Source organism: Urocitellus parryii, chromosome 5, assembly GCF_045843805.1.
Source record: "Urocitellus parryii isolate mUroPar1 chromosome 5, mUroPar1.hap1, whole genome shotgun sequence".
NCBI lineage: Eukaryota > Metazoa > Chordata > Mammalia > Rodentia > Sciuridae > Urocitellus > Urocitellus parryii.
In genome coordinates, this window is record NC_135535.1 from 27,227,813 (window position 1) to 27,252,121 (window position 24,309).

Here is a 24,309-nt window from a genome sequence, read left to right on the forward strand (position 1 = left end):
ATTTTTTCTTGCATCATTCAGATGAACAATTTTCTTCCTTCTATTTCTCCATTTTTTTGCTATTCATTTCCCACCGTTCTTGTTAATTATGTTAATCCTCCTTGTTTGATCTTTTTGTCTATTTTCATTTTATCTCACAGATTTTTCTCAATTTTACATTCTAGTTTTTTTTCCTTTGGGCGAGTACACATTTGCACATAATTATTTATTGTAAGTCAACCCTCCTTCTTAAACCCATTTTGCTCTTTTTTTTCATAGTATCCTATTGTTCTGAACTAATGGAAGCAAGTATTTTTTAAACAAGTTTTTTTAAAAAAATAACTTTCACTTTTTAAAAGTTAACAGATGTGTTTTGCAGGTAGTAGAAAAATGCAAGAAGCAAAGAACAAAGTCATTCAGTCACAAGCATCTCAGTCAGATGAACTTCTGGATCCTGCAGGTATATACACAACATCCCACTTTGAGATCAGAGTGTGAGGTGCGTTTTTCCACACATCACAAATACTCACCAGTTCAAAATCCCAAAGGTACATGAGTATTTTTGATAACCAAGACTACACTATACCATCTCAATCTGTTAGAAAAAAAAATGTAATCTGGCCTTTCTTGGGGACAGAAATTTGAAGACAGAAATGGCAACAGGTCTCTAGATGACATCTTGGCAGAGTGACAATTAAAATACTGCATTTCCTTAATGCTCAATTTAAAATGAGATGCAAAGGAACAGAGTACACTGAGCATAATGTTTCTAGGAGAGTTCATTATCAGATTTCGACTGCTGAAATATTAGCAAGAAATAATTTTCCCAGTGGATGAAGGTATTCCATGGGATAGCTAGAAGAGACACTCACATTGGTGGCTCTTTTCAAAATGTGAATTGGAGCACATTAGACACAATGTATTTCTTCAATCTTTCTAAGGATGTTAGAATTTTTATGAGAAGTTATATTATTCATGCCTCTTTTTATTTTAGAATCCGTTTTCCTGTTTATCTTTGTTCTGACATTAATGTCTCCCATTAAGGGCATTTCCCACATCTATAGGAGCCCAGCAGACACCGTGATTGAGATGGCAATTTCCCTAATGGTAAAACCAGCTTTCAAATAAACAGACTTTTGATTGATTTCATCTATATTCGACTCTCATCTGTATGGCATCTGAATTTTCAAAATTCTGAACCTCTCAATCATTTTACTCGGCAGTTTATCTCTGTCGTTGTCCCCAAGTGCCCACTTGCGTCACATATCTCCATCACATTTCATCTTCCAAAAAATTGTTGAAATATTTGATCAGCTGATAACCACTTTATATTCTTATTTGCTTCATGAGTTTGTACTTATTTGTGTTACTTCAATAACATTTGGATGGGCTTTAGGTTGGAAGAGAATATAAATACATATGAATAATCTGTCATCTTTATCTGGAAGCCCATGCTAAATTTTAAATGCACATAAGTCTGACCTGAAAATTCTAAATGCATATTTAGTATTTATTTATAGCTCATATAAATGGCAATAATACGGTTCTAGTGGACATGTTTAAGGTATCTTCTGGCATGCTTCATTTTTTTCTGACAATTTTCTTAGTCTGTGAAGATAGAACAAACTTAGGATTAAACAAATATTTAATCCTAAGGTTACAAGTTAATTCTATTATTATAATTTTTTTTCTTCATAACAACACTATGAAATAGGTTTTACCAGTATTTCATTTTATAGATGAGAAGCAGAAATTCTAAGAGAATTAAATGATAAGCTTAAGATTATAGAGCCAGTGTGTTGACCTAGTTAGATCCAAACTTTTAATGTTTTTTATTCTGAGATGCATTAATGTCTCTTAGATACCACTTGATAAAATCATGTAAATATAACAGCATAAATAAATAATCTAGTCTGTCTACAGAATAAATTCCTATTTTCACAGGGCTTCCTGTGTCCTGCTTTAGTTTAAAATCTTGGTTGTACTTTTGAATATCTAAAACTAGTCTTAGATATTTGGTAACAAGGCAGCATTCTTAATTTCTCTTCCCAAAGAACTTGACCAATAATTTCCACTGTTAAAATAAGTCATATTATATAAAGGAAAATTGGTGGTCTCAAAAGTATTGGGGGCAGGGTTAAGGTACAGTCAGACTATTTTAATTGTCTTCCATTATTCTGTATCTTGCTCCATTTTAGGTCAGATGATATGGCTTGTCACATTGAAAACTGTATTAATTATGGAATTTTATGACAATGCAGTACATGTTTGCCAATTGGGAAAGAAAGATAATTATGCTTGAATGTAGGTCACATTTAAGAAATCCTCTTAGTCCGATGGGAACCATGTTTCCTTAAAACTCAAGACTTGAAGATATTAAAGAGAATATCTTTATGGTGCCTCTCTCATCTCATGACCTAGTTCTTCAGGTCAGAGATGGTTTTTGCTTTTTTTTTTTTTTTTTTTTTTTGGTGGATGTACGAGGAAGGGAATCTTGCATAATTTCCTTTAGGGTGGTTTGGTCAGTTGTGGTTGCTGCTGAATTGGATCCTCCTGGTTATAAAAGGCAGGTGGATGAGCTTCACACAGGAGGGATGACTACAGGAACATTTCTAGGATTCTAAGCAGATACTTCTCCCAACTCCCCTAAAGCTGTTTCATGCTGATTTTTATCCAGGAACATTTTTGTCTCCCATGTAGCTATTTTATGTATTTATCCTTGAAAATTGTGGATGTGTTCAGACTCTCAATATTTTGTTTTTATTTTCACCCAGAGCTTTTGTGGTTTCAGCTTTACCAGATAGCCAATCTAAAGAATACCACTCAGAATGGGAACAAACTCCCTCAAAACTTAGGGTTAAGGATTTGATGTAATTTTATATCAGCCACAGAATCTCTGCCATACATAACCATTTAGAAGTATAAAAAAATAGTTTTCTCATTCATTTCTTGACCACTGCCCCATCCCACCCAATCCTCCCCTTCCTCCTAGAGATGATGATAGCAACAGAACAACATATTATTTAAAATTCATTGCATGAACATACTAGAAGAATAAACGGTTCTTTGATGGTGTCGCTGGAAATCCTGTAATGGTGGATAATTTCACGAGATACACAGTAAAAGTGGTTTGAGATACTAATATTCAGAACAAAGTTTTGATTTTTGTCACAGCAATGTAAGTGGTTTAGTGGTTTAACTGGTGTTAGGTTGGGTCAAAATTGCTTTTTAGAAGAAGGAAGCGGGGATGGCGATCCAATTTTAATTTATAATTTAAACTGAGCTAAGACTTTTGTCTCTCATGTATCTATTTTCGGTTTGCCTTATGTTATTGCTAACAGAATCTTATAACTAGTCAGTTGATGAAATATTCTGAGAATAAAATTTATGTCCTGTTTTTCTCGTTGTCTGTTTCCCATCTTTAAGGAACTAAAGAATTTCAATAAGCTGCATAAAGGAACTGCCAACACCATGAAAATGCTGTGCTTTAAGATTATTAGGCATTTTGCAGTGTGGATACCAAGCTTTGGTAATATGTGTATCAAAAATGGTACACTAAGGGTAATTGTGACCATTCTTAGATCTAGCTCCTGAAATAAGTTTCCTGGTAGGGTCTCTCCATCTTTCTTCCAGCATGAATTGGCCTGCAAGGACTGGTGCTCAGTTAAACATATGGCTCATATATATTTATCTGAGCCCTCCCCAAAGGGATATTTTTGCAAAATACTAGTTTCTTCAAATTAGTTGATTCAAAGTCTCATATCTCATTCTCCATTGACATTTCCATGAAATTCACATGCTGATTACTATATGCAGCAAACACTCATGGCAAGTTTTAGGTGGTCCAGATGCATCTCTTGGCTGGATTTTACCATATTTAGACCATGAAAAGAATCCTGGGATTGAGGATCAAGAAAATACAGTTGTTTCTAGGCCTATTCAGCCCACCTACGTGTTAATTTCCACTTCAGAGTTCTTTTGAACAATGCGTGAGTTGGTATGTGAATCTTTATGCTTTGATCTTTATGTGAATATGGAACTCCAAGATCAGCATTGACCAAAAGGTGAGCCAAGGCACAGTAATTCAGCTGCTGTTTGTCTTTTGGGTGTAGTATGTTTGGCTAATGCTGTTGACTATAATTTTAACTGGGTGCTTCTTGCTAAATCTTTAAGGAAAAGATGTAATCTTTAGGCCTAGGAAACATCAAGAAAATATTTCAGTTATTCTTGACACTCCCCAGATCTCAAGGCAAAAGTTGGAATTATTTTGTAAGCAAGATTTATAAGCTGCCCAGACTGATCTCCCTTGAAAGATTGTATTTGGAATCTAACCAAGAGCATAGACACAGGCTTCATCAAGCCAGGCATTGCCTTGGTTCATGATGCATGATGAAGAGGAAGTAATGGATGTCAGCTTTGAAGACATGTCTAGTTGCTGGCAGACCACTCAGGTGGAAACCCAACAGATCTGCTCCAATGATGTGCAGAAAGATGTTCTTAAATGTTGGGAAGAGCAAGAATCGTAGTGGGGGAAGGGTTGTGTTTAGATGCATCTCTAAATTCTTTTAGAACCCTAAAAATCTTGTGAGGGTGTGTCTATGACAGAATAAATTCTAGCATTTCTGAGACTTGACAGATCAGGTTTTTTGATTTTTGTTTTTGTTTTTGTTTTTTTTTTTGGATGGGTGGGTAGATTTAAAAGAGTTAGATGCAACAGAAATGGGGAGTAGGGGCTGGGATTGTAGCTCAGTGGTAGAGCACTTGCCTTGCATGTGTGAGATACTGGGTTCGATCCTCAGCACCACATAAAAATAAAAGAAATGAGGAGAGGGCTTGGATAGAGAGTATTACTGTAAGAAGATCCAATTCTGATGAAAGTAAGTCAAGGATTCTACCCTTTCCTATTTGAACCACTTTCTCTGGCTTGAAATCATAATTGTGGAAACTTGTGGAGAAAACTTTGGTCTCAAGAGCAAGGTGTCAGTTTTAATACCAGAAGCAGTGATTGATTTATGTAAGGAGATGAATAATGTTTGGATGATTTTTTTTTTCACATTTGGTAACCGTATTGTACATTTCTGGCTATATATTGTACTCCACAAAGTAAAGTAGCAGCAACAGTTTGGATTTTTTTTAAAAAAAAATGGACAGAACCATTATGTTCTATGGCATTTTGATTTGATGCATAATACCTTTGTACAGTAGCAACTCTAAAACCAGAGCCCTGGGAATGAGTGCAACAAAACAGTAAGTCAGGACCTGATGAGAAAGAAGTTATTCCTAGATGGTCACCAGAAGAAATGGAGAAGACAATGGGCTTCTCAATATAAATAAACTTAAAGTCTTATTATTAGTAGGGTGGGTGGCAGATGGATAGAGAGAAAATAGGCACAAGATTGATGGTTCTTGAACACCTACGCAGTGTCTCCCATGTTATTAGATGCTTTCATACATCATTTCATTTAGTCCTCACTAAATCCTGAAGGTTTTATTATTATCTCCAATATAAATTAAAACAAGAGAGAGAGAGAGAGAGAGAGAGAGAGAGAGAGAGAGAGAGAGAGAGATGTTAAAAATTTTGCCCATGGTTACAGAAAAAACATGTGAAGATATGAACTCAGATGATTGATTCTAAAACTTACACCTTTTCTAGTATTTCATAGTTAGATATTACTTCAATGACTTGTTATTAGTGACTGCTTTAGATCTCTAACTATTAGGTCATCCTAACTGTTCAATGGCATGGGCAATTACATTGTCCTATTTTCTAGGGCTTCACCAAGTTCAAGGTACAGAATTCATGGGACCATGGGAGGCAGAATTAGTCAAGTGTTTTTTGGATTCGCTCACTCATTCAGCAAACATTGGCTATGTGCTAGATACTGAGCTAGTAACGGTAACTCAGCTGGAAATACGAGATGCAATTCCTGTCTAAATGAGCTTACACTCTGGACATAGTAAACAAGTAAAGAAGTATAGGCTTTCAAGTTTGAGTAGGGGTTAGTTCAGTGAGTAGGACCACCATGTAATCCAATACTCCAGGTTGCTACAGGAATGAGATGTTCAAGGAAACTGAATATTCTGGTTATCAACATGAACTTTATCAAGAAGTGGGCCAGGTCTAACTGCACTGCAGATCCCCACATGAGGATGCCCATCTTGTTTCCCTATGGGTCAGTTGCCATAAAACTGTGCCCCTCATCCCTCTGTGTATGCATCACTTGAACAATCACTGCCCTCATTTTTTCTAGTCTTTTCCTTTGGAGGACTTTGCTAGATTTGACTGGCATTAAAAGAGAGTAGTAGAACAATTCAGTAGGTTTGTACAATTTCTATTTTGGGGTGCAGGTGCGTTTCATGAAAAGAAATTATAAAGCCCACATCAGTTTGTGTGCTCTCAAAAAAAATACAGATGAATTAAAGCTGAAATTTGCAAAAGATGACTATAACAACATTTAATTAAAAAATCTATCAAACAGTGATGTATATTTTTAAAGGTAAACACATATGCAAAAATAGAGATCTGGGAAGAGACATATGAGACCCTGAGGTGAACCCAGGATCGCAGCTGGTGGTCAGTGTGATTCTGTCTAATGTATGTTATCATAATATTTTACCTAGAGAAGGTATGCACATATTATTTTTTACAATAAAAAGCAATCATATGAAAAGAGGCAAATATAATTCATACTAGCTAAAAATCATTGAGATATTCCAAGAGGGAGGACTTTTGATCTGAAATCAACATGGAGGCAGCATAGCCCAGTGGTTGAGAAAGAAGTCTCTGATTCCAGACTCCTCGGGCATCTGTTTTTGCTCTTACACATACCAGCTGAGTGAATCAACTGGGTAAATCATCTAACCTGGGTCACAGCCATTTAATCTGTAAAGAGGTGTGAAAAGAATAATATCTACATAATAGGGTTGTTGTGATAATTACATGATTTAGAAAAGTACTTCAAATAATGCTTGGTACATAGCAAGTCCTCTACAAATGTTAGCTATTACTTTAGGGAACAGACAGGATTCAGTTGGAGGAAGTGGGAAGAGTGACAAATAACTGAAGACGCTAATACATTCGGTGTCAAATTAATGCTGACTGTCTTGTGGGGCCTTGTGACTCATTGGGTTTGTTTTAAATTTCCTTGCAACTGTACATCCTGAGGTCATGGAGGCATGGAGGCCATAATGATACTGATTCTGTGATGGGGACTGGATGTTGTCCTCTGGAATGAGATGGTCACAGCATTTAGCCTCTCTGGGTAGCTCCTTAATTAGTAAGTTAGTAACTAACCAATTTAATGCTTGGATATTTTTTAATAATCAGTAAATAACTATACACATTTCAACAGGTATAAAATGACTCTCCTCCTCTTTTTCCCATTTTCTTGATTTTGTAAGTTACTGGCACAAAGATAAATACCACTCTGGGGTGGGATGGGATGAGCACTTTGGCACACTGCTTGCCCCTCTGAATTATTTTAAGGACACAGTGAAGAAAGTATGCTTTGAGAAAACGTTGAGCACTTGTACACTTTAGCATTTAGTGAATTGACTGCATTCTGTGTGAAAACACTGTGGGGAAAATTCTAGATGGCTATGTAACAAACAATCTTTGCTGAGTTCATATTTGGCTATCATTTTGTCTACCTGTCTCGCTTTTGAGTTTATCAACTATTTAGTAATTGTTTAAACTTTGGAATATTATTCACTTTGATTTTTAGGACACTGGTAGGACAGCTCCTGACCCTTGGGAAAGAGGAGAAATATTTCATTTATATGTAATTCTCTTTTCTCTATTTTTCCCTAAATGAAGTTTTGATGACAGTAAGGCTGTTCACCTGCTCGGGAAACTTGGAGTCTTTTGTCTTGATATGGCTTTTATTGGCCTTGATGTGGGTTATAACCTAGCCTAATGTCTAGGCTCCTAGACAAATTAGAGTAAGCTACAAACTGTAACTGTTAATTCCAATCCTTTTTCCCTGTCAGCCCATATCCCAGGTCATAATGCTTTTCTGCTTCCAGCGTAGGAAAAGAGTACTTGTGTTACTGTTTATCTTATTATTACTTTTTGTAAAACAAGAGTTCAAGTTTATAAATTTCTGGCTTTTCCTTATCCTGGATTTTTCTCACACATGTATCAGGAAGTACCTTAATATGTCTTATAAGTTTGGAATTTGATTCTCAAATGAGAAAGTACTAATATTTTGTGAAATTCTAAAGCATGTTTTCGTTTTTGAAGAATTTTTAGTTGTAGATGGACACAATACTGTTATTTTATTTATTTATGTGGTGCTGAGGATCAAACCCAGTGCCCAACGCATGCGAGGCAAGCACTCTACCACTGAGCCCCAACCCCAGCCCAACATGTTTTCTTAAAAACTCACCACTTCATTGAGGTACAATTGGCATATAATAAACTGTGCATATTTCAAGTACACAGTCAAGAACCTAGTTTGAGTAGTAAAACTCAATTCACTTTCCACAGAAGCTCCTAGGTAGGTGCCAGTCCATTTTTCTTTATGTCTTCACAGCTAAGCTTTGGAAGGGCATTGTCTTAACTTGCTTTGTTTAATTACTCACCTTCCAGTAAAGTCTGTTCTCAATCCCTCTCAAACAGACTTCTGTTCTCATTACTCAGGTGAAATTGCTACTTCAGGCTCAGCTGCTAAAACCAGTGGGCATTTTTCCTAGTCTTTTCTTACTTGAATTCATTGTGACATTTGCCACTGTTGGCCATTTTCTGTTCCTTTGGAAATTTAAACTTTCTTGGCATCCAGAGTGACAGTCTTCTGATCCCTCTCTTACCTGCTCAGTCTCCTTGCTCTGCTTGCCCCCCTGACATGGTGGCATTGCCATGCCTCTGACCTTCTGGATCATTTCCTATCTTTAATTTCTCCCCATATGAGCGTGCACACTCAATGTGTTAATAATACTGAGTCCCAAATGAATGAGAGAGAGGAGATGAGGAGATGTCTCTTTTGACATTCAGATGCATTTACATAAAATACTTATGGGGCATTTGTACCTGCATCTACTCCTGGCATGTAAAACTCAGTATATTAAAAATTCACTTTTTCCTCTTCCTTCTCTATTCCCTGGCCTAAGACACAGGAAGCTTAGAGCAGACTGTGGGAAGCTTGCAGTGTTGACTAGGGAAACACCCCAGTGCTTGAAACAATCACCAACAAGCCTGTATGCTCTTGTCAGCTTGGCATAATGAAGCAGCAAAGGGTTCAGCAGTACTGAACAACCACCAGGGAAGGGAACCTTGGAGAATGAGGCCTCGGTGTTGGGGCAGAGCCGACTGGTGTAAGAGTATGCAGAAAAGCAAGAACGTCAAAGTTGGGAGGAGTTCTCAGGAAAGTCTCCACAGAGCCAAGTCTTTCCTTCATTGCTCAATGAATGCTGGCTAAGATTTTCTATGTGCCCCAAACTCTTATTTCGGGGAAAAAAGAAATGAGTGGACCAGAGACAGGGCTCTCTTACTTATATTCTACTAGGAAGAATCAGACAATGACCATGGAATGCATCAACTGAAACAGGGAGAAGCACAACTATTAAAGTTTGGATTTGAAATGTTTTTCAAAGGTTCATGCGTTAAAAGCCTGGTCCCCAGTGTAGCGATGTTCAGAGGTGGGGCTTTGGGGAAGTTATTGGATCATGAGTGCTCTGATCTCATAATGGATCAGCCCTTCAATTGGTTGGTAATTGAATGAACTGTTGGAAGTGGTGGGAACTGCAGGAGGCGGAGCCCAGTTGGAGGAAGCAGGTCACTGGAGATGTGGCCCATAGTTCTCTGTCTTTCTCAGTACTTTCTGGTCATCATGAAGGGACCCTCTCTGCTCCACCACAAGCTCCCCACCATGACGTTCTGCCTCCCAAAAGGCCCAAAGTGATGGGGCCAAATGACCACGAACGGAAACCCCTAAAATTAGAAGTCAAAATAAATCCTCCTTTAGTTATATTTTTTTAGGGGGTGTATTTTAGTCACAGGGGCAGAAAGCTGACCAACAGAACTATAATAAATTGTATGGACTAGAAAGTAATAGAAAGGGGGTGGGACTGCTTAGACCCCAGGGTGAGGGAGACGTCTTGGGGGTATGGCATTTGAGCTGTTTGTTGAATAAATAAATGAATCTTCCTCTTTTGTTCAGCTCTATAGAGAAAAAAAAAGTCGTAACAACCAAATTGAACCGTTCAAAGGAATACACAGAGGGGTATGAGGTTCTGAGTTTATTAGAATTTCTCCAACTGGACAAAACATTTCTGGAACAAATGTTATTGTGTTTCACTTTTTTTTCTTCCAGAGTGAGATGAGACAAAGTCTTACTTGATTTTTTTTTTCTGACCCAAATATTGTGTTTGTGCTTGAAATGGAGAGAAAATAGAAAACCCCTGAGCAAAAAGACCCCACTTTCTGGCATCTGAAGTAAAAAAAACCTTAGCAATGAGAAAATGTTGGTCTCCTATTTACTATTAATGGCATCTCCAAATCCTACAGCTTCTTCAGTATATGAGAGAAAAATATAACAAAATTATCTTATAAAGTAGCATCCTGAATATTGATTCAGAGTATTGGATTTAGGATATTGGGTTCTGGGAATATACGCATAGAAAGAGCTTACATTCTACCAGGAGGGAACAAACAACAAATAAGTAAACAGGTAAGCAAAAATATAATGTTTAAGAATGATAAATGCTACTAATAAGGGAAGAGGCGTGATTTTAGAAAAAAAGAAAGTATTTCCTAGAAAATGCTATCTGAGTGAAGACCTGCGACATGAGAATGTTCTGGTCACATGAGGTGAGGTTGAGAGGAGCGTGCTCTCTGTAGAGGGATCAGCAAGTTGGGGGGCTCTGAGATGGAAAGGAGCATGATGTTCTCACAGGATGTGGGGATGGCTGGTGTGGCTGGACTAGGTCGCAGTGTAAAGGAAATGAGTGCCGAGACCCTCAGGGTGGCAGGCAGGGCCTCTTCTCCCCAGCAAGGACCCGGATATGCTATCCATGTAGAGGGAAGCAGTGAAAGCTTTGAAGCAGGGGAGTGACATGATGCAATTCACCTCTCAGCAGGGTCACTGACCATCATGTGGGAAATGAAGCAAGGGTCTCTTTTGAACCTGGAAAGTTTCCCGACACATAGAAGGCATTGGATAAAAACTTCTTTAAAAAAGTCATCAACCCATAATACCTCAGAATCTGTGATGTTCTGGCCATTAAAGAGGTTGTTTTCTTACTCCCCAAGAGCAGGGTCATCCAGAACTTGCAATGGATGTGGCTGGCTGCTGCTCCCAAGATCTGGGAACAAGATGTTCATCCACTTTGGAGGGGCTGCTCAGTTGGCCGCAGGTGTAGCTTCTCAGCAGAGGGTGGACTTCTCACTCCTCTACCTTGCTATTTATAACATACTGTTTTCACAAACAGGGCATTTAGGCCAGACATGGAAGTCCATTTGTCTGATAGACTTCTTATATCAAGGAGAATGATTTTTTTTGACAAGCGGTCTCATCTTCTTGAATGAACTGATGTCATTGAAAGGTACATAGTTCTTTTTGCTGGAGGCAAGATTCATAAACGGTTTATGTGCTACCTATTTAGTTTGGCTATGGAAGAAAGAGGAAGATGAATACAAAACGGAATCTTTGTGCCCAGTGAGATGGAAGGTGCTAGAAGGTTTGTGTTCTTCGCATTGATAGGGGAGGAGGAAGGACAGCTATACTCCTGAGGACAGCAGAGTTGCTTTTCCTAAGAACTTCCTTCTTTTGTTGGTCCCTTGGAAATCCCATGGCTCCCCTGGGGGTTAAAACTCCTCACTTGAAGCTAGAATAAAGGACTAAGACTGCTAATACTAAAGTCTGAAGTCATTGGTTCTTGGTTTTTGTTGTTTTTGGTTTCTGTTTAAAGATGCTTATTCTTGGAGAACACATAATGCTGACCAGGGGAATTTCTGCTTGTGGTTTTCAAATGACCCAGCCAGTGTTGAGACAGAAATCTTTTCTTTAAAGAGCATTCGGAGAAGAAGATGGGGTGTTATATGGGAGCCCGGGACTGGAGTCCCATCACCATTAGTTTTGCTATGTGGCTTTTGAAGCCGTCTTGGAGGACTTGGAGGACAGTGAGCATCCAGTGAATCTGTTTGATAATCACAAAACACTTTGAAAACATTGGTTGCTGGCCATTGTTCTGAGTGTCATTGTTTTTATTCTATTTCTCTTTCTGGAAGTTCATAGGCCCCAACAAACTTGTTTTGGGTACCATCTTTGTTTTGAAGGAATCTGTTCTAAGTTCTCAATTCAGTACCGTCCAGAAGCAGCCTGGCGCCTGTCATTGAGCAGGCACAGGACAGCGGGGTGAGGCAGGAAGTCCAGCCCGGCACATACAGCAGGCATCTGGTAAGCGTGGCAGCAGGCAGAGTGTGGTTTTCCAGCATTGCTGTCAACATCAGAGGGTCGAGAGCAGGAAGGAAGGGCAAGTCCCCACAGGCCCAGCGACAGGCACAGGAGAGAGTGATAATAACAGCTCCTGTCAGCCAGGCAGCAGCTAATCAGGACCAGAGAACCTGGCACGAATAGCAGGGTCTTAGAAAGCTTTCTCACCATTACTCCCTGCTCCCGGCACACAGATAGACACACACGTCCCCACTCTCCTGCATTAAAAGTTATAGCTGTTTATCAAGCAAAGCCTTTAGAGTTAGAATGTCTGGTTTGATTCCTGGTTTCACTGTCGGATGCCTGTGTGATTTTTTTTTTCAGCAAGTTTCTCAAACTTTCTGTGGCATGAGTCTATTCCCTGAGTAGTGCTCACAAACACTGGAAGGCTGTGAGGAAGGAGATCGTGTGGAGGAGGTGTGTGCCACAGACCCTGGCACATAATATATGCTCAGTAAACAAGCGGAGCAAAAATGAAACAAGGAGACCAGTGAGACAGCCCAAACTCGCATGGGAACCGAGACGGTTCCATAATAGTGAGGCACAACCCGGAGTAGTGGCATCTCAGAGGGTGGAGCTGGTTTTCTTAGGTCTCTTCTGCCTGAATCAGGGTTGGTTCTAGAGATTGGTATGGAGTTGGGCTTCAGGGGAGGGTTAGAGGAGGGACTTAGGGTCTAGAATCATGGTGGGTGCACTATCTCACAGCAAGCAGAGTGTGAGACAGCAGTGCCCTGGAACGGGACACAGGTGCGGTAGGGCCATATGTATTCAGGCCAACTGGGAATACAGGAAATGAGTGCTAAGAAGTGAAAGGGGTATGAGCCATATCACTACCTCTAAGAAGTCCTGAGGTGGAATCCCAGGGAGTTGGAGATGGGTTGACAAGGTAAACAGCATGGAGTAGGAACTCCTCAGGAGACAAGACTCCAGTAAATATCTGATTTAGGAAGAGATGGGGGGGAGGGAGAGGGAAGTTGAATAAACAACTGGATTAAAGGAGACCTTTCTCTCCAGAAAGGGGAGAGTGGAGATGGAGAGGATCAGTGAGTGGAAAAGCCAGAAGGTGAGACGCCTTTATCTGGTGGCCTCCATCTCAGAGAAGAAGGAGGCAAAGTTCATCTTGGAGGAGCTGAGGGGAGGGCACGGTGGAGGCCTGAGGAGTAAGTGTCCAACAGAGACGGTGGGGGATTTGTTAGGGGGCCCACCAGAGACGGAGCATTCCAAGGGGGTGATTTCTGCAGATCTGGAATGCACCTACTCCAGGCCTGGGCTCAGATGGAAACTGAAAACCGCCCCATCAACAGCCTGAAACAGCAAAACCAAACCCATCCTCCCTCACATGAGCTCTGTCCAATGGCCTGCACCCACGATCCCCCCTTCCTACCACAAACTTTCCCCTCAGCACCTCCAGGCAGCTTCACACCTCTTCCTCCATAGACTCAACTGGTGCAGTTCCCTGATGTCACCCAGGCAACCTGGCCTGTTGCCTTCCCTAAATTTTCATTCTTATGGAGAAATCAATATCCTCTTCTTGAAATTTTCTTCTTCCTTACCCTCTCTCCATTTTTTTTTTTTTTTTTTTTTTTGGTACCCAGGATTGAACTCAGGGGCACTTGTCCACTGAGCCCCATCCCCAGCCCTATTTTATATTTTATTTAGAGACAGAGTCTCATTGAGTTGCTTAGCACCTCACTTTTGCTGATGCTGACTTTGAACTCGCGATCCTCCTGCCTCAGCCTTCCCAGCCCTGGGAATACAGGCATGCGCCACCACTCCTGGATTCCCTGTCTCCACATTTTATGTGACAGATTCCTTCTTATCTTGCATATCTCATTTTAAAAGTCACAAATGCAGGTTTTCCTGAAACCCTAACAGGAAATCCTTTCCATCTTGTGTTCTTATAGTTCCCCTGTCTCCATCCCCATAACACCAAAAGGAAAAGACAAATTGTTGCTTTGTTCATTTTTTTTTTTTTTTGGTAGGGGCAGGGGTCCTTCTATTTGTAAGCTTCGAGAAAACAGACCTAAAATCTGTCACAGAGGGCAGGACATAATAGATGCTTTATAAATATTTGTGGAATGAAATGATTGAGCAAATAAATGAATTCACTAACTTTGGATTACCCCCTTGTATTTTCATCGCTCTTGAGGCTGTGTCTCTTCTTCCTGCTACAATGGACTGTGCCCTTACAGGTTGATCTTTAGGACTCTGGGTGGACATCTTTATGTTCCTCTTTTGGGAGCCTCAGGCTTTTTGACATGGGAGTCCCAGCCTCCATAGGTGACCAGACTTCCCAGGCTTAGAAGACTAGACCTTGTTCTCTCCATCTGAAAAGGGCAAACGGACACTGCTCCATGTTAAACATCTAAGAATAACTTTCATGCTAGTTAGTCCCACTTCCTCAGGGGCTCCCTTTCCTTCAGGTCTCCTCGGTCCCCTTGGTTTTCTTTTGTAGTCACAGTTCTCTTCTCTGACTTACCCATTTTTTGAGAACCATTCTTCGCAGACACATTCATTATCTCCTCTTGAAAGGTGATTCTAATTCACAATAAAGTTCTTCTAATTTTAAATACCTGTTAGAATGTAACTCTAGTTTCTTGACAAACATAAACGTGGAACTGAAGACATGATCTGATCCAGAGGTCAGTCCTAAAAATGTACTCATGATCTTTTGTTGCAAAATGGTTAACAGTAGCTATCAATTTAGTAGGTGGGTTGAACAGCAGAGAATAACCACTATTCATGCATCAGGTTGCTGTTTTCTGGTAGTCCTCCCAACCTCAGAGTAAGCTGATAAAGGAGCCTCTGGAGAAACACCTGCTTAAGAATGTGGACTTGGAAACAAAGACAGGATTCAAGTTCCAGCATTATTTCTTACTAATGGAGTGACCTTAGTTATCTCTCTGTAATGCAATTTAAAAAAAAATTTTGCAATGCTGGGGATGGAACCATAAGCCTCGTACGGACTAGGCACTTGCTCTATCACTGAGCTACATGCCCAGTCAAGTTTTCTTATCTCTTAACTGGTGGTAATAATTATGTTTAAATAATGGGGTGGTGGGTTGTGAACATTAGTGATCCAGGTCATAAATGTTGCACATGTGCCTGGCACACCGTAAGTGCTAATATCATTTATTCGTCAATTATGGATAAAGCACAAGCACAGAACTGGGGACTGGCAGAAGTGCAATCAGGGACAAAGACTCCAGTCTTCAGATAGTGTCACATGTGGGGCAGCAGCCTGGAGCTCTGTGAATCAAAACTAAAGAGCAGGAGTGTCTGAAATTGACTCACACCCTGAGTGTGTTGTGTGGAGTGCATGGTGACGGTCCCGGACACGTGCATGCCCTTTGAGTTAAGGTTGTCACTGTTTTCTGCGTTCCCTGTGCCTCTTGGTGAATTTTCACTTCATTCTGAGGTGCACTCTCATTCATTCTTCCCCAGGGTTGGAGTCCTTTTTGGAATCCTTGTCCCACCGGCTGCCCAGGTCTTCTTTTCCATCAAGACAGTGCACATAAGGAAACTTGCAGAGACCTTGAAAGGGGAAAGAAGGGACTTGTGTTGGGACTAACGTCCCAGCGATCCTATCAAAGAGAAGTGAAAGATTATTTTTATTGCCATTTAAATTTTTCTTTTGCTTCTTTGATTGCAAACCTTTGTGTAATCATGAAATCAGAAATAGGGTTATTCTTGAATGCTACAGTCAGCCCATACTGACCTTTCCAGAATTTTTGCCCCATCCTCAAATGCTTTCAACATTGGTCTACCCACCATTCTTCATGCTTACTTGAGAAAAACTGTGTTTTTCTCTTCTGAGCTTTTACTCACATGCCCTTCCTTTTCCTCTACCCTCTTGTGTCACTTATGAGACCTTAACAATCTCTGAAGCTCTCTTGCAATGTATCAGGTTTCCATGAGCATGACATCGTTTTTTTGAAACACAAGAGTGTTATCTCCTTCATTTGAAGGTCTAGGTGTTTTTGTTTACACCATTGTTTGTCAAATGTGCATACAAATCACCTAGAGAATCATGGTAAAATGCATGTTATGACACTGAAATTACTCTATGGAACTTGAGAATCTACATTTGTAACAAGTCCCCATGTGATGTTGATTCTGTGGGTCCTTGTGCTAAATCCACAATACTTATCTAATTTTGTTCTATATCACAGTTATATATATGCCATTCCTCCCACTATATTTTAGGTGAGTGGAGAATGGCATTAGTATATTTATACATCTTTATACCCTTCCAAAATGGCTAGAACAATGTCTTACATTTTGCTGGTGTCCAGATAAATATGTGTAGAATTCACTGCAAATATTTAGAAGTTCTATTTCATGTCAGATTGGGGTTATTACAGAGCTTACCTTTCCCCATACCTTTATTCTTTTGGTATTACATCTCACTTTCAGAAAACATGCCACCTCCACCTGTCACATGAAGGAGTCTCTTTCACACTAAAATGTTAATGATTTGAAGTGTCCTTCTTATCCAGAATATTTGCACAGAAACAAGATCCCACCTGAGAGGTCAGTATTTGACATGCATGAAACACCTTAGTCTCTGCCATGTTTTTCATGTCGCCGTGAGTAACTAATTTCATATCACCTTGCAGGGTGCCATTGCTCTCCTTGGTATAGCTGAACGAAGGGAGAAGAGTTACCCTCACTGAGTGCTATTTACAAGTTTCATAAAACCACTTTGTTATATTGACATCAGAATTGAATAGGCACTCATAATTCTTTGGCTGCCTTGGCTTTTGAAGAACCACTCACTCTGTGTAATAAGCTGGAGGTGGAAGTCTTCACACTTTCCCACTTGTAGAAATCCAAGACAAGTCTTCTGATTTTAGTCTCCTCCATAATCCATATGACATCACACAAAATTTTGTATCTTAGAAAAAGGAAAACAATCCTTCCTGATCCTTCTCAGTGGAATTGCCAGCTCTGTTATGAATGTGCTCCTCTTGGGTCTAGTGCTGGGTTCTGTTGCAGTTGCTGATTTGGAGAAGTGGAGGAAATTTCATTTATAACATTCCCCTCTCTCAATCCATGGCTCTGCATCAGGTAATTCTAATATTGCTGGGAAGAGAGGAAGAAATTGTTCATCTTACTCAGATCACTTATGCAAATTTTCCTTGTCATCTGAGCTATGGCTTGCAGGAGAGATCCTCTGGGCTCACTGAGGGCCTTTTTTGTCCAACTGTCTGCCTGCTCAGGCCTCTGGCCTGTGATTTTCCCTGAGACACACGTCTTCATCACAGTCCAGACACACAAAAGAACTCAGCTTACTTTCAAGATGGGATTCCAGGACCTTTCACACTTAAGCAGAAAAGACATATTTGAACAGAGGGTTCTTCCCAGACCCTTGAACTCTTTCCACATACCCAGCCATTCCCTACAGCTATGTCAAAAGTGCACCCTGACCACATGAGACCATTTGGTTGAATGAATGACAACTTTGGAAGCTACCTTGTCATGGTAGGCACAACAAAGTTTCTACAAATGGTCCTTTCTCAGGCTACTGGGACCTTCCTACTGTGAACACAGACCTTTTGAGCTACATGGGATGTGTTAGTTAGCTTTTCATCCCTGACCCAAATATCTGATAAAAACAGATTAAGAAGAGAAAAGATTTATTCCAGCTCACAGTTTCAGAGGATTTAGTCCATGACCACTGGCTCCATTCCTTTGGGCCTAAGAAGAGGGAGAACATCATGGTGAAAGGATGTGATGAAGTAAAAGAGATCACCTTATGCACTTAGAAGCAGAGAGAGAGAGAGAGAGAGAGAGAGAGAGAGAGACGGAGAGAGACAGAGAGAGAGAGAGAGAGAGAGAGAGGAGGAGCAAGGGACAAGATACAAGATACGCCCTTCAAGGGATTGTCCTTGGTGACCTACTTCTTCCAACTAAGTACCACCTTCTAATAGTCCACTCACTTATCAATGGATGAATCCATAATTTACTGATCAAACAGGTCAGAACTCTCATGAGCCAATCATTGCCTAAAAATCCCACCTCTGAACCTTGTTGCATTGGGGAGCATACTTTAAACACATGAGCTTTGGGTGTCATTCCTGATCTAAACCATATAATATCATGGGATCAAGGGACTAGGGTAGTTTGCTAAGAGATAAGAGACCATCATGGACTAAGACAGAAGGATCTTATTCCCTTTCCTCTCCCTTTCTCTCTCTCTCTCTCTCTCTCTCTCTCTCTCTCTCTCTCTCTCTTTCACTTTGAATTGAAATCAGGGGTGCTTAACCACTGAGCCACATCTCTAGCCCTTTATATTTTTTGTTCTGAGAAAGAGTCTCAATAAGTTGCGTAGGGCCTCACTAAGTTGCTGAGGCTGGCTTTGAACTTGCCATGTTCTTGCCTCAGCCTCACGTTCTATCTTCTTTAGAGACTCCTTGCCCAACTTTCCAATCCTGTGTCGATGTTAGTTGCTCTTCTGATCACTTCAGTTGCAATTTTCCTCACACACAACACAGACATCTTAGTGTTTGTGGGTGGCTGGGTGGTCATCGTCGTTTCTCATTCCCTTTGGTGGTGGAGAGCGAGTTCACTCAGATTTATTAAAATGATCTGTCTTTTAGAAGGACACATTCAGGGTGTTGCCCAAAGACTCATCTGAAACCCTAGAGACGGCAGGTGGAGAATATTTCACAGCATGCCCGGAAGAGGCCAACCTGGGGATAATTATTAAAAGTCTGGAGCAATAACTGTCACGTAGGCTGCTTCAGAAATTAACTTAATGCGGAAATGGAGGTCAATTGACTTGCTGAAATGCAAGGACAGGTGGCATATGAGCCCAAATTTGCCTTCAATTTCCTTTTGAAGTTAATGGGCGTTGCAGGTGCTTATCTAATGATGGCATTTGGACCAGTATGTTTTGCACATTCAGGACTTTGTAATGAGATGCAATGTTTATGTTCCATACTCTTCCCCACAGACAGCAAAAATACCCTTTGCTCAACCCTGTCTAATCATTGCAAGTGTCAACAGTCAAAGCTAATGACAGAAAGTAGGTTTATAGGGCAGTAATCCTGCCTACTTGGCACAGAGGATCTATTCCCTGAGAAAAAGCTTTAAGCAATCATGTGAACTTAAGTCTAACTAAGAGAGCTTCAGCAGCCTTGTGATTTGATAATAATGGTTTTGATCAGGTTGGCAGCCAGTGTTTGAATGTGGAGCAGGTGCAGAGAGGTGGCTGTTGATGGCTATTTCCTACACTGAACAGAATATTAGTTTTAACTCTTGTAAGATAAAGCTTAAATTCCTAAGTCCTCTTATGTGTGTCTCTGTCAACCAAAATATTCAACGATCGATCACTCCTTAAATTAAATGTAGTAATTAAACACTTACCAAATACCTGCTAACTTCCAGGTGTTGAGTTGGCTTTGGAGAGTCAAAGATAAAGAGATGTGAGAACTGACTTTAACAGTTCTCCATGTGATTCCGAATTCCTGCATTTTAGTTTTCTAAATCCTGATTCCTAAACACAGCTACACAATGTAGACCATCCCAGAGTAGGCTGCCTGAGAAGTATCTTGAGAACTTGTTAAATATGTGGGTCCAGTGGCCCCAATTCCAGAGATTCTCATTTGATATACTAGAGGAGGATACAGGCATTGGTATATTTTTCCAAAAACTATATATAATAGTAGCTTTTTAAAATATTTACTTTTAATTGATGCATGATAATTATACATATTTGTCCATGCACATAATCTGATCAATTTTAATACCACAACCCTTTGCTTGGCCTCTATTATCCTCCCTTTGGAGAGGGATCCCATGATCTCTCTTCTTCCTCCGGATCCTCCTTATTTTTATGTCCACTTTATTTCATTAGATGGTCTCTGCTGGAGTCATTTTAAGGTTGAAGGAGTTGGGCTAACACATCCTTCTAATGCTGTGGTCTGTTTTCATGGCCTTATTGTGTTATGATGGGTTGTTTATCATTCTCCCCAGACTGAGAGTAGAACACAGGCTTCCTTGAGGGACATGGTCCCATGGGATATGGCAAAGCAAAACCCAGTTCCTGTCAGTGAATAGAATGTGTTGGAGCCTGTGTATCCCTAGTCCCATGTCACATGTTTAATCTAAGGCAACCTGGGGCTGGCTGACTCATTGACTTCCTTAAACATCTTTTGTTATTATCAGTCTACTGACCGTACTTGTGCTCTTTGTAATTTCAAATAATGTTTATAGGTGACAGAAAAAGTTGGGGAGTCATGGCAGAGAAATAAACCAGAGGTCAGAAGTCTAATTATTTTTAAAAAGTTGGCCTTTATGTTTTGCCAAAAAATTTTAAAAAAGTAAGAGATCAAGTTTGAGCAAACTTATCTTCTCTTCATTTTCCAAGCATGCAAGATGGCATAGATACAATATGTTCCTCTCATTTGTCACATCCAGAAAGCAGCCCCTTTACCTCACATGGCTGTGCAGTCACTCCAGTTTGACCTTGAGGAGGGTATTGTTTACAGTTGAGTGAACCTGGGACTCTCTCTTCTTGCTTCAAGCTCAGCAAATGGACAAGAAAAACCTGCAGAACCCGTTCAGCCATTTCAGACTATAAACAAGCAATCCAAAGGGAATAGGGGGTAGCTATTACCTTATGACTGCAATTAATGTCTTCTCTCCCAAGGTTGTCAACACATCAGGCTGAACAGTGGCCTGAGAAAGTTGCTCACTTCCCAGGAGGGTTTGCTAGTTAGCATGCAAGTAACGCCATCCCGGGTGCTTGCTTAATGCAAGATGCAGTGGGTTTTTATCCAGTGTACCTCGGTCTCTCAGAACACACATTTTTCACATACGTACACATCTTGCACCTTTGCACATAGACATCGTTACTAATGTCTTAGGGTAGAAATGTGGAAGATGAAATGTTATGGTTTCATGAAGGAAAATGCTACTTTTGTGTGTGTGTGTGCTGGGATTTGAACTCAGGGATGCTTAACTACTGAGCCACATTCCTAGCCCCCTCCCCAACCTTTTTTTTTTTTTTGATACAGAGTCTCACTAATTTGCTTAGGGCATTATTAAGTTCATGAGGCTGGATTTGAACCACAAGCTGCTGGGATTACAGGAGTGTATCACCATGCCCAACTAGGAAAACACTCTTAAAGAGCAGTTTGTTCTGGGGGAGAGTGCAGAAAATACTTGGGAAATAATTGAGGAGGAAAATTCAGCCAATAAATACAGGGTGTGGCTGTAAGGCCATATAATATAATTTTCTTATCTTTAGTAAAGAGCAACATTTCATTTGTAAATTTGTAGTATGGTAATTTCTTAGGTACAAAAGGAGCAGACAACATGTTTCCTCCCTTCTAATATGGGGCAATCATTAGAGAAGACAGTGAATAGTATGTATCATTGAGTAAATTAGCTTCTTCCATACACCTGAAGGCCCTGGATGAATGGAATGGATATCACCTTTTGATTAATTTCAGGGTGAGATGGAATGGCTAAGGAGAAATGGTATTTCTTTGTGTCTGAAGGATACATTTGTACAGCAGAATGGAAGGTGAAGGCCACGTCAAGCTGAAGGCTGAGTGACAGAGGCAGGAATGAAGGGTGCCATCTGTCTGGAGGGGTGGATTTTCTTGGTGGGGCCTCAGTTGCAGAGTCAGGTGGAAGCCATTATGGGGCACTGAGTAACGTTATGATAGAATCTGGGATCTGGGTTCAAATCTCGGTTCTTGCATTTTCTCTCTGCAACTTGGGAGACTTTGCTTTATCTCCTTAAAAATCGGGTACCTTTTCTGTAATAAAATTGTCCATCTCATGGGTTATTTTGAGGATTAAATGAAATAATTCATGTTAAACTCTCAGTGCAATGCTTGGTACACAGCAAGCACCCAATAAATAGTAGCTATTATATTATGGCAGGTCCTGAACATCAAAGGGAGTTATTATTTCCCAGATGTGTACACACTCATCTTTTATAGGCCTTTCTAATGATCTAAAGATCTCTTCTCAGGCTGCTTCTTCTTTCCTCTCCTGTCCCTGACCCAAGCGATGATGTCCTCATCATGAATAGCCACTCTATGAGCTCACAGTGGAACATTTAGAGCCCCCTGCACACCAGACTAAATATCAGGAGGCAGAATTTTGGAGTTCTAATCTGAGAGACGTGACTGACATGTTCGCTGTGCCTTTGACTATCTAGCTTTTCCATCTACAACATGCCCTTTGATGCTGGTACAAAGAGAGAATCAACATCACTTCACCATCTTCTTCCACCAGCTGAAAAAGTCGACAAAGTTCTAAGTAAAAATGCATGCTATGTTCTTTACTGCATGCATATTAAGCCTGACTAAAATTTTTAAAAGAAATGGGTAATAAATTACGGTGAGAACATTCCAAAAAAAGCCACAAGATGTCCCTTTAAGGTGAGAGACCTAGATGAGGAAACTAGTCCAGAGTGCCGACACGATGTGATACGGTCACTCAGAAAATTGGAATACTTCTTGTGCCTTATACTAATCCTACTTGTTGATGTATAGAAGTATTAGCTGCTTTATTTTCTCCTTAGTTAGGACAGGGAGTAATTCTCATTACTGGATCTAGGAAGAACTATGCCAAGAAAAGATTATGCATGGAACATTTGTTATGCAAAGTGCTGCCCTTCATAAATAAAGAGACCCTGGGGATCCTTCCCTCTCTGGGGCTGCCAATGTGTCTAAATTGCTGGGAGCATCTTCCACCAGCCTTCCTTGATGGGCTGCTCCTTTGATGGGACTGTGATGGCCGTTTGATGGCCGTGAAATATCATTTAGTAGACTGGTTAATGTCTTTGTGTTGTCAGTCTTGGTGCGTGAGCTCTGAGGTGTCTGCTTCCATGCCATGTTTACGGAAAGGTTCTGCTCAGCCTGGGCCAACCGGTTGCTGACCGGCCAGGGCCAGCGTGTGCCCACTGCTGCTCTTTCCCAGCATTGTCAGCAGGGTCCGATTCTTCCTCTCGGTGCCTTTGGAGCAGTTCTTCCGGGGCAGCTTTCTTTGTGCTCCTCCACCAGGCTGAACGGTTGGTGGCTTTGGAAGGCTTGCACCACACCGTCTGCACTGGTGTCTGAGCAGCTGAAGACGGATTTCCAGGGCAATGGCAGTGTGGTGGCATCCCCGGGCATCCTCCCAAGTGGCTTCTCTGCCTGGGCTATTAGGAAGACTTAGAAAATCCTAGGGGAAGCTTATCAGATGTTCTGAGGTGAAGAGCAGGAGTCTGTTTGAGGGTTCCAAGCCTTTCACTCTGGAGTGGTGGCTTCTTGGATTTCTATGAAGCTGGGTGTTGTGCCCAGGTAGTTTGTAGTCTCCCTCAAGTCCACCCCGTTTTCTCACTACCTGATCTCTCTCGATGTTTCTGGGCCTCAGAAGATGGCCAGACAGTGTTCCTGCCAGAATAGGTTGGGTCTGATGAGATTCTGAAGCTGTCAGGCACCTATAAATCCTAAGCATCACAATGGCCATGTCAGAGAGAGACCAGGCCTAAGGACTGGGAAAACAGGACACAATAGTAAAGATCAGCACTTATGTGAATATTCACTGCGTAGTAGGTCTGGAGATCAACGGTTTCCGTGGGTTGTTTTATTTTATTTATTTATTTATTTATTTAGTACTGGGAATTGAACCCAGGGACATTTAACCACTGAGCCACATCCCCAACCTTTTTTAAAAAAATATATTTTATTTTGAGACAGGGTCTTGCTATATTGCTTAGGACCTCCCTAAGTTGCTGAAGCTGGCTTTGAACTTGGGATCCTCCTGCTTCAGCCTCCTGAGCTGCTGGAATTACAGGCTTGTGCCACCAAGCCCAGCTATTATTTGATTTTCACAGCATTCCAAGAGATAGTTTCTTCTTTTATTTCCATTTTACAGATGAGAATATTGAGCC